This window comes from Loxodonta africana, chromosome 9 (assembly GCF_030014295.1).
Source record: "Loxodonta africana isolate mLoxAfr1 chromosome 9, mLoxAfr1.hap2, whole genome shotgun sequence".
NCBI classification, from domain to species: Eukaryota; Metazoa; Chordata; class Mammalia; order Proboscidea; family Elephantidae; genus Loxodonta; species Loxodonta africana.
The window spans coordinates 34302991-34315975 of NC_087350.1; the positions used below are offsets into that span (position 1 = coordinate 34302991).

The 12985-nt window shown below is 40.6% G+C and overlaps 1 protein-coding gene across 2 annotated transcripts in view; it reads right to left on the minus strand.

Moving 5' to 3' along the window:
• PCSK5 (proprotein convertase subtilisin/kexin type 5) overlaps window positions 1-12985 on the minus strand; it is a 492211-nt gene that overhangs the window by 343991 nt on the left and 135235 nt on the right. The window lies entirely within an intron of this gene.

Here is a 12985-nt window from a genome sequence, read left to right on the forward strand (position 1 = left end):
TATAATATACTAGTGTTCGTCCAACCCACATGATTGTTCTTTCAAAGTCCATCTTTTTGAAATATCCTTCTGAGTGGTGTTGTTTTCCAAGTTCTTAAGACTCAAAAGAGGAATAAAGGAAAAGAGATGTGCTGAAATGCAGTGCCATAGCAACACGGCCACCCCAGGCCTTCGCCATTCACTGTTTTCTGCCTGCTCTGTGATGCTTTAGCACTTGAGAAGCAAAGAGAATGCAAAGCATTGTATGCTTGAAGCATAATGGAGACCCTACTGACCTTGATTCATTTAATACACACTTCATTGAGTGCCTACCACCTGCTGGCGGGTACGGAGTGAATAAGGCACAGGAGATCCCTGCCCTAATGACCCTCCAGTGAGGAGGCATGGATAATAATAAATAAATAAACAAATGAACAAGACCCTTCAGAGTGCTCCTTATGTTTCAGCGGAATTAAAGAGGGTGATATGATGGTGAATGTGAGAGCTCTGGGTACCAGACTTCAGGCAAGATGGTCAGAAAAAGATCTTAGTCTTTGAGAAAGTGAAACGTGAGCTGGGACATGACTGATGAAAAAGAACCAGTCTGCCCAGGACCCTGAGGACAAGTGTCCTGGAGGAGGGAGCAGCAAATGCAAAGATTGTGTGAGGCAGGAAAGAGCTTAACACGTGGAAGAAAGAGAAAGAAGGTTGGTACTGTTGAAGCAGTGTGAATGAGGGAGGGAAGGATACAGAAGGCAAGAAATTAGAAGGGAAGGCAAGGTGAGACGGTGCAGAGGTTTGCAGGCCATGACTTGACTTTTATTCCAAGTACAACCTCAATGGGAGCTCATTTCTTTCCAAACCTCATCCCTCAATATCAAATGTTACCTAGTGACAGATACTGTCAATGCCCCCAATATGAATGAGTTAATTAATTTATTCCCTAAATAAGATTGCCTTTTGTTGAATGTCATAAATACATTTAATAGTTTCAGGGGTTTTTCCTAAGAAAAGGGGTTACCCAGTTTTCATTAGTGACAATACCAATTTCATACAGAAGGGAGGTTGATATATTTTAACAACATTTCCATCTCTTCCCACCTTCCTGGCTTCTTCCTGGCATTCCAAAAACCAACCCCCCGCCACTGTGTCAATACCAACTTATAGTGACCTTATAGCACAGAGTAGAACTGCACCCATAGGGTTTTCAAGGCTGTAAATCTTTCAGGAAGCAGACTGCCACATCTTTCTCCTGTGGGGCAGCTGGTGGGTTTGAACCACTGACTTTTTGGTTAGCAGCTGAACTCTTTAACCTCTGCACCACCAGAGCTCCTTTTCCTGGCATTAGAGGGCCTAAACACATTCTCTCATCTGCTAATCCAAATTCCACACCCCCAATGGCCCAGTTTTCTGGGCACAGTGCAGGACATACTTCCAGCCACAAAGTGCTTCAACCTACTTGTCTCCTTCTTTCCCTGAATTTAGAGGCACACACACAGACTCTGTCCTACACAATCCAGCCCCTATTCACATATTCTATTGAATTGCTGTTCCCTGTTGAATCCTGTGTGTTAGTTTTGACTCCTTGATTGTAAGCACACAGAAGACCATGCATTAAACTAAGCATAACCTAAAAACAAACAAACAAAAAAACCAAACCAGTTGCCGTCAAGTCAATTTTGACTCATGGTGACCCCATATGTTTTAGAGTAGAACTGTGCTACATAGGGTTTTCATGAATGTGACCTTTTGGAAGCAGATCACCAGGCCTTTCCTCTGACGTGTCTCTGAGTGGGTTTGAACTGCCAGCCTTTCAGTTTGCACCACCCAAAATTCTAGTAAATACTGGTTAATTAATTACAGTTAAGAAATGAGGGCATATCCTCAACTTTATTTCCAAGTTCAAAATTGCCATTAGGCTTACTGCTCTGACCTTAGTTAGCTGAGATGACAATGAAGGAAATGGTGTGGATTTCCGAAATGTTTATGTTTTTGCAGAAGTCTCACTCTGGCCAAGAATTTGGGCCTTTCCTCACCAAATATTTTACTTAAACACAAAGCAACCCTGACAGGTTTCCATTTCATTTTCTTTTCAAAACCTGGTCTGGCCACCTGTGGTATGGACTGTGACACGGAGTAACATTAATGTGGATAAAAGGTGGGCCACAGGAAGGAAATGCACAGGAAATGGGTAACCCACAAATGGGATAACTGTCCTGGAGTGGAGGGACACTGTCTGAAATAGCAATTAATAAAACTGAAGAAAACCAGCCATCTATGGGAAACATGTGTCGTGAAAGTGGAGCACTTAGGTTTCTTTCTTCCATCTCTGCTTCTATTGAATCTGCCTTTATCATTAAAGCTTCTCATACCACTCTTTCCTCTTTCTCCTTTTCATCTACCTCCCCAGTATTGGTGGGAAGCAAGGAAGGGGAAACAGCCAATTGATAGTTTCATTTGGATAATCCAATATAGTGAGTAGCCAAAATGTTAAAGGGTAAATGAAAACCATAAATTAATCACAGCCAGGGATCTTTCTTGGAAATCAGATAAAAAGTCAGAGAACATTTAGATCAGAACCCTAAATCCTGAATGTGAACTCTAGATTTTTTTAAAAGTTTTATTGTGGTAAAATATACACATAAAACATAAAATATGCAATTTTAACCATTTTTAAGTATACAATTCAATGATATTAATTACATTCCCCAGGTTGTGCACTTGTCACCACTATTTCCAAAACTTTTTCATCACCCCAGACAGGTCAGTACCCTGGTGGTGCAGTGATTGAGAGCTTGGCTGCTAACCAAAAAGTAGGCCATTGGAATCCACCAGCTGCCCCATGGAAGCCCTCTGGGGCAGTTTTACTCTGTCCTATAGAGTCGTCATGAGTTGGAATCGACTCAACAGCAATGAGTTTCGTTTTTTTTCAAAAGCAGAAAGTACCCATTAAGCAATAATTCCCCATTACCCACTTCCTCGCATCCCCTAGTAACCACTAATAAACTTGTCTCTATGCACTTACCTATTCTAGATATTTCATGTAAGTGGGATCATAGAATATTTGCCCTTTTGTGTCTGACTTATTTATTTAATGTTATGGATTGAATTGTATCCCCCAAATATATATATATATATATATATATATATATATATATATATATGTATTGTAATTCCTAACCTCTATGCCTTGTGGCAATGCAGTGATTAAGGGTTCGGCTGCCAACCAAAAGGTTGGCAGTTTGAATCCACCAGCTGCTCCTGGGAAACAGGATAGGATGGTTCTACCCCGTCCTATAGGGTCACTATGAATTGGAATCAACTTGATGGTAATGGGTTTGGTTTGGTTTTATGCCTGTGGTTATAATTCCACTTAGGAATGGACTATCTTTGTTGTTAATGAGGCAGGATTAGTGTAGGGTGTACCTCGAGTCAATCTCTTTTGAGATATAAAAAAGAGATTAAATAAGCAAGCAAGAGAAGCAAAGGTGGAGGAAGAGAGATGCTAAGCCTTTACATGAAGATCCACCAGGAGCAGAGGCTCAGAAGAGATAAGGGCCTTCCTCCAGAGCCGACAGAGAGGGAAAGCCTCTCCCTAGAGCTGGCACCCTGAATTCAGATTTCTAGCTTCTAAACTGTGAGAAAATAAAGTTCAGTTTGCTAAAGCTACCCGCTTGTGCTACTTCTGTTACAGCAGCACTACTAGATAACTAAGACACTTAACAATGTCTTTAAGGCTCATCCATGTCACAGCATGTACCAGAATTTCATTCTCTGCATGGCTGAACAATATTCCATTGCATGTATCTACCGCATTTTGTTTAAATATTCATCTGTTGATGGATATCTGGGTTGTTTCTACCTTTTGGCCATCATTAGTAATGCTGCAATGAACATGAATGTACAAGTATTTGAGTCCTTGCTTTTGACGCTTTTGGTTACGTACCTAGGAGTTGGGACTATAGCTTTTTTCCACTCTTTTTTTTTTTATTGTGAATATATGTAACATCTGCCATTTCAATAAGCTTCACAAGTACAATTCAGTGACATTAATTATATTTATCATGCTGTTTAATCATCGCCCTTAGCGATTCTCACGTTTTTCCGTCACCCTTAACAGAAAGTCAGTGTCCCCTAAGCATTATGTCTTCTTGTCTCCCTTCCTCCCATCCACTCCTGATAACTAGTAATAAACTGTGGTCTCTATATGCTTGCCTATTCTAAATTATTGTATATAAGTGAGATCATACCGTATCTGTCCTTTTGTGACTGATAAGTTCATCATTCTTGCAGCATGTATCAGGACTTCATTTCTCTTTATGACTAATATTCCATTGTGTGTATGTACTACATTCTGTTTATCCACTCACCTGTTGATGGACATTTAGGCTGTTTCCACCTTTTGGCTATTGTGGATAGCGCTGCAATGAACACTGGCAGACAAGTATCTGTTTGCGTTCCTGCTTTCAGTTTTTTTGGGTATATACATAGGAGTGGGAGCTATAGATTTTTAACACTTATTTCAAGTGATCCAGGATTTCAAACATGTTTACAATACAATTGTTTTATATACCAAAGGTACCCAGAAAGCAAAGACTATGGGAAACACCCATGCCAGTCAACACTGACCAAGGCCGAGAACAAGTTACTCGTTGCCATAACTGCCTGGTAGGAATGGTACTTAAAATGAGCCCTATTTGCCTGAAAGGAATCTATACTAAATCAGCACCCAAAGGCAAAAGGGACATATATTAGCCGGGATTCCCTCATTGATAGTATACCATATTGAGAAGACCTCTGCCAGAACCAGAACTAAAGAGTTGTGTCTGGAACTGTGATACCACATATCCATTCCACAGCCTGATGTTCACAAAAGAGGCTAGTCAGAACTCCCAGCATATTTGAAGTCGATGAAAACCACATATATGCACAGTACTTGCAAAAGATAAATATTTATAGTAAATGCATGTCCCTTCAGTTCTGAATAATTTACTATATTTAAATAATGGTCTATGCACAGATGACTTAATATTTAGAAAAAACATTGGACACATACAATGGAAAATATACTGCAGAAAGAATGGTTGCAACCTAGGTCTCCCACTTTCTTATCCATAGAAACTTTTATTCTTTCTAAGAATTAAATTTTAAAGGGGCTGTTTTGTGAACTCTAAAGATAGCCTTTTCGATTCCAGTGTTAGGAGATGTTCTGCTTATAAACCACACCGGGTGTGTCTACTTCTCCTGTGTCTTCATAAACATATCACAGTGTTTGCTCAATGAAGGAACACTTTATCCCCAAAATAAACACCTTTGTTATGTTCTCATCATCATTTTCTTCAGACTTGGAAAAATAAAAACAAATTAAAAAAACCTTCAATGTCATTCTTTTCTAACTTCTCTAAGTTCTGAGGTCTCCAACAAACTGCCAATTTATATATGCTGTCAATAGTCCACTAACAATGAAAACATCTGTTGCTCATTTTTATAGATACAGTGGCTCATAAGACTACATTTCTGACTACACAATGCTAATACGCAGGCAGAATTAAATACACAAAAAAAATCTCTTTTATAGACATATTAAAAAACATGTCCAGTTGACATAGTAAAGTGCATATGTACTTGAAATTTTTCATAAAATCTGAAGCCCAACCATGGCTTCAGGGGACATCTAAGTCAATCGGCATAATAAAATCTATTAAGAAAACATTCTGCATCCCACTTTGGAGAGTGGCGTCTGGGGTCTTAAATGCTAGCAAGCGGCCATCTAAGATGCATCAAGTGGTCTCAACCCACCTAGACCAAAGGAGAATGAAGAACACCAAGAACACAAGGTAATTATGAGTCCAAGAGACAGAAAGGGCCACATAAACCATAGACTACATCAGCCTGAGACCAGAAGAAATAGATGGTATGCAGCTACAACCGATGACTGCCCTGACAGGGAACACAACAGAGAGCCCCTGAGGGAGCAGGAGAACAGTGGGATGCAGACCCCAAATTCTTGTAAAAAGACCAGACTTAATAGTCTGACTGAGACTAGAAGGACCCCAGTGGTCATGGCCCCCAGACCTTCTGTTAGCCCAGGACAGGAACCATCCCCGAAGCCAACTCTTCAGACAGGGATTGAACTGGGCAATGGGATAGAAAAAGGTGCTGGTGAAGAATGAGCTTCTTGGATCAAGTAGACACATGAGACTAAGTTGGCATCACCTATGGGGGGGGGATGAGAGGGAAGAGGGGGTCAGAAGCTGGCAGAATGTACACAAAAAGAAAGAGTGGAGGGAAGGACTGGATTGTCTCATTAGGAAGAGAGCAATTAGGAGTATATAGCAAGGTGTATATAAATTTTTGTATGAGAGAATGACTTGATTTGTAAACTTTCACTTAAAGCACAATAAAAATTAAAAAAAAAAATTTGGAGCCCAAGAGTTGTAAGAAATTGAAAAACATAGAAATGATATTCCTTTAAGTTGAAATATATATAAAATGATTTACTAGGTACTTTTATTGTGGCCAGGCATTGTAATAATCACTTTATGTGGATTAGCTTCACTTAAGACTCAGGACAACCATTTGAGGGAGGTATTTTCTTCGCCTGTTTTCTTTTTATTGTGGTAAATACATGTGTAACAAAATATTTGCCATTTTAATATTTTGTATATGTACACTTCATTAATTGTTGAGCAAAATGATAAATGTAATTAATATTATCTGCTTCTAACAGGTAAATATGAAACTTAATCAGCCTAGGTAACCTGCCAGAGTTCAAAAAGCTGGTGAATAGTGGAATCAGGATTTAAATCCAAGCAGTCTGACACCAAAGCATAGGGCTATGGAGACTCACCTATTAAAAGTTGAAAGAGAAAGTGCCTAGAGCAGGAAAAAATACATGCAAATTCAGATATGGAGTGGATGCTGGAAAACACAGTACAGGTAAAGATAGTCAAATAACAGAAATCACACTAGCTTGAGCACTGTAATCCGTGCATTCAAGTGATAAAGTGGAATATAGTTGGATAAGACCTTAAAGACCTTCTAATTTTGTCTTATTCCTCTTATTCCAACACATCTTTTAGAAAATCCCTCCACTTTCTACTCAAATACTTTCAGTGTCAGGAAGTTCACTTCTTTATGAAACAGTCAGTTGTTGCTGGAAGCCCTTATTTGTAATGTTTGCTGATATCCATGGTGTAAATATTCAACATCAGTTTTAAACAACCAATGGAGGCTCGCAAAATTCCTGAATGTGTAACAATTAGCTATCATGAGCTCTTAGAAGGCAGTGCCAGCGTTTCACCGGAAACAGCCCTTTTCACTTATGTTGTTAGTTGCCCAGGAGTAGGCTCTAACCATTGCCAACCTCAAGTACAACAGAAAGAAACAATCATCTTCATGATCGTTGGTATGTCGTGGCCCCTGTGTGTTTTGAGTGCTTTCCAAGCTAGGGGACTTTCAGCACTATACTGGGCAATATTCTATTGCGATCCACAGGGTTTTCATTGGCTAGTTTTTGGGAAACAGATTGCCAGAGCAATTCCATTGTTAAAAAACCCAGTCTTGCTTTATTTCTGATGCAGTCATCCCTTCCAATGGGTCTGACATCTGATTTCCAGGACTTGGGAAGTACCTATGCTCAGCGGTCTCCTTTGCAGTTTCAGACAATAGTTTAATCGCTTTTAAATTAATTTGAAGATCCTCAGATATTTTTTGGCCTTTCATTCTCTAGGCTACCTGTAAGAGTTGGATCTTGAACTTTTGTGAGGAAGGTCATGAGCCAATGAGCTCTCGTGTGCCTTCAAAACTGAAGATACCTTTATAGATTTCTGAAAAACTGAATTAAGCTAGGTAAAGTCTAAGATGTTTACTGTTATGCTTATGGGACAGTTTTATGGACTTCAAATCCTTTGTGTGGTGTGAGAGATCACTTTTTTGTGGCCTTTCGATCTATGGTCTTATAACTCCCACCCAAGTGATTGGGTGGGACCGTGCAGATATCCTAATTGTGGCCCAACAGAGGGATTGGTCAGTTTTGCCACGCTGCTGGGCTTGAGGTGAGCCATCCCAGAGATAGGAGAGAGAAGAGCCCAAGTTAAAAGAGCCAGCAGGTCCTTTGGACCTGGGATGCCTGTGCTGAGTAGCTCCTAGAAGCAGGAGACAGACACAGAGAGAGAGAGAGAGTGAAAGGAAGAGAGAGAGAGAAAGAGAGAGCTGTAATCCTGAAGATGGTCAGAAGTGCTGGCAGCAGAGACCCGGCAGCAGGAGACTAAGAGGTGGGCTTCCTGGCCCAGGGTGAGAAAAAGTTGAGTGCCTTTGGGCAAAGGCCTAGGGCCAGTGTGAGGCATGCCTCCAAGCACAGCTGAGAAGAGGCTGTCCTAATGGAAGAAATGTATCCTTGAGTGTTCCTGAGCCTGAATTATAACCTGTCGTATATATATATATATACCCTATAGTCCTAAGTGTTGTCCGTGAGCTCTGTGTGGTCATCGCAATGAATTATCGATCTCAGTAGAGAAACAGAGAGTGCTGTGGGAGGGATGGTCAGTGTCGGAATTAGTAAAGATGGCGGAGAGAGGAAGCATGTCTGACCTCTGCCTCGTGCGAATCAGCCTTGGGCTGTAGATCTTGATCCTCCTTCCCCCTTGTGAAGTTAGAGGAGGTCAGACACTGCCATTTCTACATTTTGTTATCACAAAAATAAAATCCCCCTGGCCAAAATAGATTCAATGTCCAATTATTCAGAGTATGATTATCCAATTCATGGATTATCCAGAAATTCCAAGGAAGCCCAATATGTTTCAAAAACACCAAACTCAGCAGAACAACGAAGGACACTAGCGGAGGGGGGGGGGGGCGGTGAGGGGGTGGGCAGGGAATCAGGCAGAGAGTCCGAATTCGACTTCTGCTACTTTCCAGCTGTATGACTTTATCAAGTTACCTAACTTCTTAAAACCTCATCTATAGCTTGAAAACAGAGGATTGCTATAAGAGTTAAAGAAGATAAAATACATAACAAATGGCTGCTATTATTATAATCGTGTTGTTACTGATGATAGCACATTGATTTTAGGCATCAATGATCCTGATGGTTTAGGAAGAAGACCTTGGTTTTAACAAAAGGAAAGATAGACCACTATAAAATAATGAAATGATGGTTTTGTTCACTGTTTGGAGAGGCAGCTTAGGCAAACTCGAAAGGGCAATTGAGTATTTATAAGGCTATATGGAACGGCCTAAATAGCTTGCATTTGGGGCTGTGGGCCTGGGCTGGGGGCTAGAGACTGGAGTGCAGGAGAAGAGAACAGTGTTCGAGTGTCCTTGGTATACTGGTTAAATGTTTTTGACCTTCTATGAATCATCTTGGTTTACTCCAGAAGCTTACACTGGTACTTTAACTCTACTAGAACCATGGTTACACCTACTATAATATTTACAGAGGGCCATCTCAATGTTACAAAATTCTAAGGATGTCCCACATAATACCAGTAAATATCAAAACAGAATGGATGCTGGGAGAAAGCTGCTGTATACAAGATTTACAGCATATATAGAGGAAAATAAGAATAAAAGAAATTCCTAAAATACTACTAATAGTCAAGAATCAAGAAATTGAGGCAGAGAAGCCAAAGGATAACTGGGTGGTCTATGAATTTAATTAAGTAGACAACATTTCTCTCATTTGTACACTTTGTGATCTACCTTGAATCTTTCCAAATATGACCCATCTTGTATTAGAATCTTCAGTGCTAAAAATACTTAACAACAACAACAAAAAAAACCCAGCAACGACAACAAAAAAAAACCCCAGTAAACCAACAAACAAATCTTCTGTCTCTTTTAAGGAATCTCTGCATGTCTTGAGTTTCTGGGTGATACAAATGGTTAACACATTGACTGCTAACCAAAAGATTGCCAGTTGAAGTGCGCCCAGAGGTGCCTTGAAAGAAAGGTCTAGTGATCTACTTCCAAAAAATCAGCCATTGAAAACCCTATGGAGCACAGTTCTACTCTGACACAAGTGGGGTTATCATAAATCAGAATTGACTCAACAGCAATTGGTACAGGTACTAAAGTGTCTTATCTTAGTATTTGAAGTTTTAGCTACATTACCTGGCCTTGTGGCTAAAGGCGACCAGACTCTCTAAAAATCTGGGCATTTCTATGGCATGAAGCCCAAGCTTACCTTTTGCATATAGTGCCCAACTGCACCTGCCAGGGCTCACGGTATTCTCCAAGTACCTCAGGTCCAAAATCAGAGTTGAGTTTTGGAAAGCTGGGTCTGAAACCACTGCTTCCTTCTCCCTTGTTCTTGTAGTTGGTGCAAAAGTCATCCCACATTCCTTTTCATTTTCACAGCCACCTTGCAGTGCAGGCTCTGGCCTCTGGCCCACTGCTTTTAGTCTTTCTAACTCATCTTTATTCTTCTTCTTATTCCCCCCTCTCTTTAAAAAAAATAATAATAATAAATATTCATCAAGTGTTTACTACATTCTAGTGATTATCCTGGCCATGACACTGTCCCTGTCCTCAAGGCCTTCGGGTCCAGTGTGTGTGACAAGCAAACAATTATAACAATATGTCAGAGATTATAACAGGGATTAGTCAGGGCACTGTGGGAACAAGGGACCTAGTCAGGGGCAAGCATGAAGGGGGTCAGGTCAGAGTGCCTTTCAGAGACAATGGTATTTAAAACCAATTCCCGAAATATAAGTTGACTAGCTCAAAGACAAGTAGGGAATGAAGAGGATATGTATAGTGTATAGAATTAGTGAAGAGAAACTTGAGTGATAAAGGAACTGAAAGAAATTCTGGAGAGCTGGAAGATACAGGATGAGAGAAGGAACGTGGGGAGGTGAGAAAAATGGAAACAGATGAGACTGAAGAGGTAAATAGGGGCAAGATGATAAATTTTCTTATAAGCCATATTTAAAAACTTTACATCATTTAATGTAAAATTATGCCATCTGAAATGGTGATTTTGGGTTCCTCAGGTCCTGCAACCACGTGAATCAGGAGACGCCTTTAGCAATTATATACTAATTTATCAGGGTATACAGTCCTTATATCATGGACTGCCAAGAAGAACAAACAAATCTGTCCTGGAAGAAGTACATCCAGAATATTCTTTAAAAGTAGGGACAGTGAAACTTTGTCTCACATACTTTGGACATATTATTAGGAGGAACCAGTCCCTGGCGAAGTATACCATTCTTGGTAAAGGACAGGGTCAGCAAAGAAGAGGAAGATCCTCAATGAAATGGATTGACACAGTAGCTGAAACAATGGGCTCAAGCATAACAACAATTGTGAGTATGGCACAGGACCGGGCAGTGTTTTGTTCTGCTGTACACAAGGTCACTATGAGTAGGAACCTACTCAATAGTACCTAACAACAACAACATCTCCTTATTGTATGTCACCCCCACTAGGTTGTGAGCTCCATGAGGGAAGTCACTTTGTTTTACTTATTTCCCCAGCCACAGTGTGTGGCACATAGAAGATGCTCAATAATTTTATACTAAATGAGGATTTTAAAGAGTCTCTGTGGGTTCTATAGAACATGATGGAAAGCATGAAGATCATTTAACTGGGAGACTGCTCCAGAGACCAAGAGAAGAGATGATGGTGGCCTGGATTAGTGGGTAACAGTGAAAACTATGGCATTTGATACATAGTGCTGCTGTTGTTGCCTTGTGCCAGTCGAGTCAGCCTTGGACTCATGGTGACCCTGTGTGTTACAAAGTGGAACTGCTCCATAGGGTTCTCTTAATTGTAATCTTTATGGAAGCAGACAGCCAGGCCTTTTTTCCCCAGTGTTGCTGGGTGGGTTCGAACTGCTAACGTCTTGGCTGCCAGCCAAGTGCAAACCATTTGTGCCACCCAGGGACCTTTGATACACAGTAGGCATTCTAAATGTTTGTGCGCAATAGCAATTAATGAACAGAGCAAATGGGAGGAAGAAACTGAGAACAATGATCAGATACCTGGCTTAGAAAACATGGTAAATGGAAAGGCTACTTACTGCCAGAGGAAATAGAGGAAGAAGAGAAAATATGGTTAGAGAATGAAGATGTTGAGTTCAGTTTTGCAAACATAGAAACTGAGGTGACTGTGGAACATCTAAACAAATGTGGCCTGTAGCAACTGGATATAAAATTTCTTTTTGCACAGATCCATAGCTAGATTTGTCCTAGTTTTTTTTTTCTTTTTTAACTACTTTGGTTACCAACCCCAAGACATGTCAACACTCTCCCTTCTTGACCTTGGTTTCCCTATTACCAATTTCCCTGTCCTGTCCTGCCTTCTAGTCCTTGCCCCAGGCTGGTGTGCCCCTTTAGTCTTGTTTTGTTTTATGGGCCTGTCTAATCTTTGGATGAAGGGTGAACTTCAGGGGTGACTTCATTACAGAGCTAAAAGGGTGTCTGGGGGCCATACTCTCTGTTTTCCTAAAATTTTTGCATCATGCTTTTCCATATTTCAAATCTTCTCGATGGCTATGAGACATGAACATCTTGGTCTCTACAACCCCCTACAATGTGGCAAGGAACCTAAAATGTGTGGTACAATTTACGGCCTCAAAGTTAAAGACAACAAATAAGCAAGCAATAAACCCTAAGGTATACATATACTGTGCAAATTTGAGGGCCTTAGCAAAATTGAGGTCAGTGTCAGGTACAGCTGACTGTAAAAATGGGCACAGTTCTCCACAGTTCCCCGTACCTATTGCCTTCGCAATTCTTCCCATCAAACGATGAGGCTTCTTCCTCACCATTTTGATTCTGGGCTGGCCTCCTGACTTGTTTTGGGCAAAACAATGCAGTCATTTGACAGTGCCCAGTTCTGAACATTCCATGTCCTTTAACTTGGAGTCCTTCCTGGCTGCCATGTGTACAAACTCAGGCTAGTCTGCTAGAGGATGAGAGACCACATAGAACAGATAACCCAAAAGCCTACCACAGGTACATTAGTGAGCCCAGATGAACCAGAACTCTCCAGTTGAGTT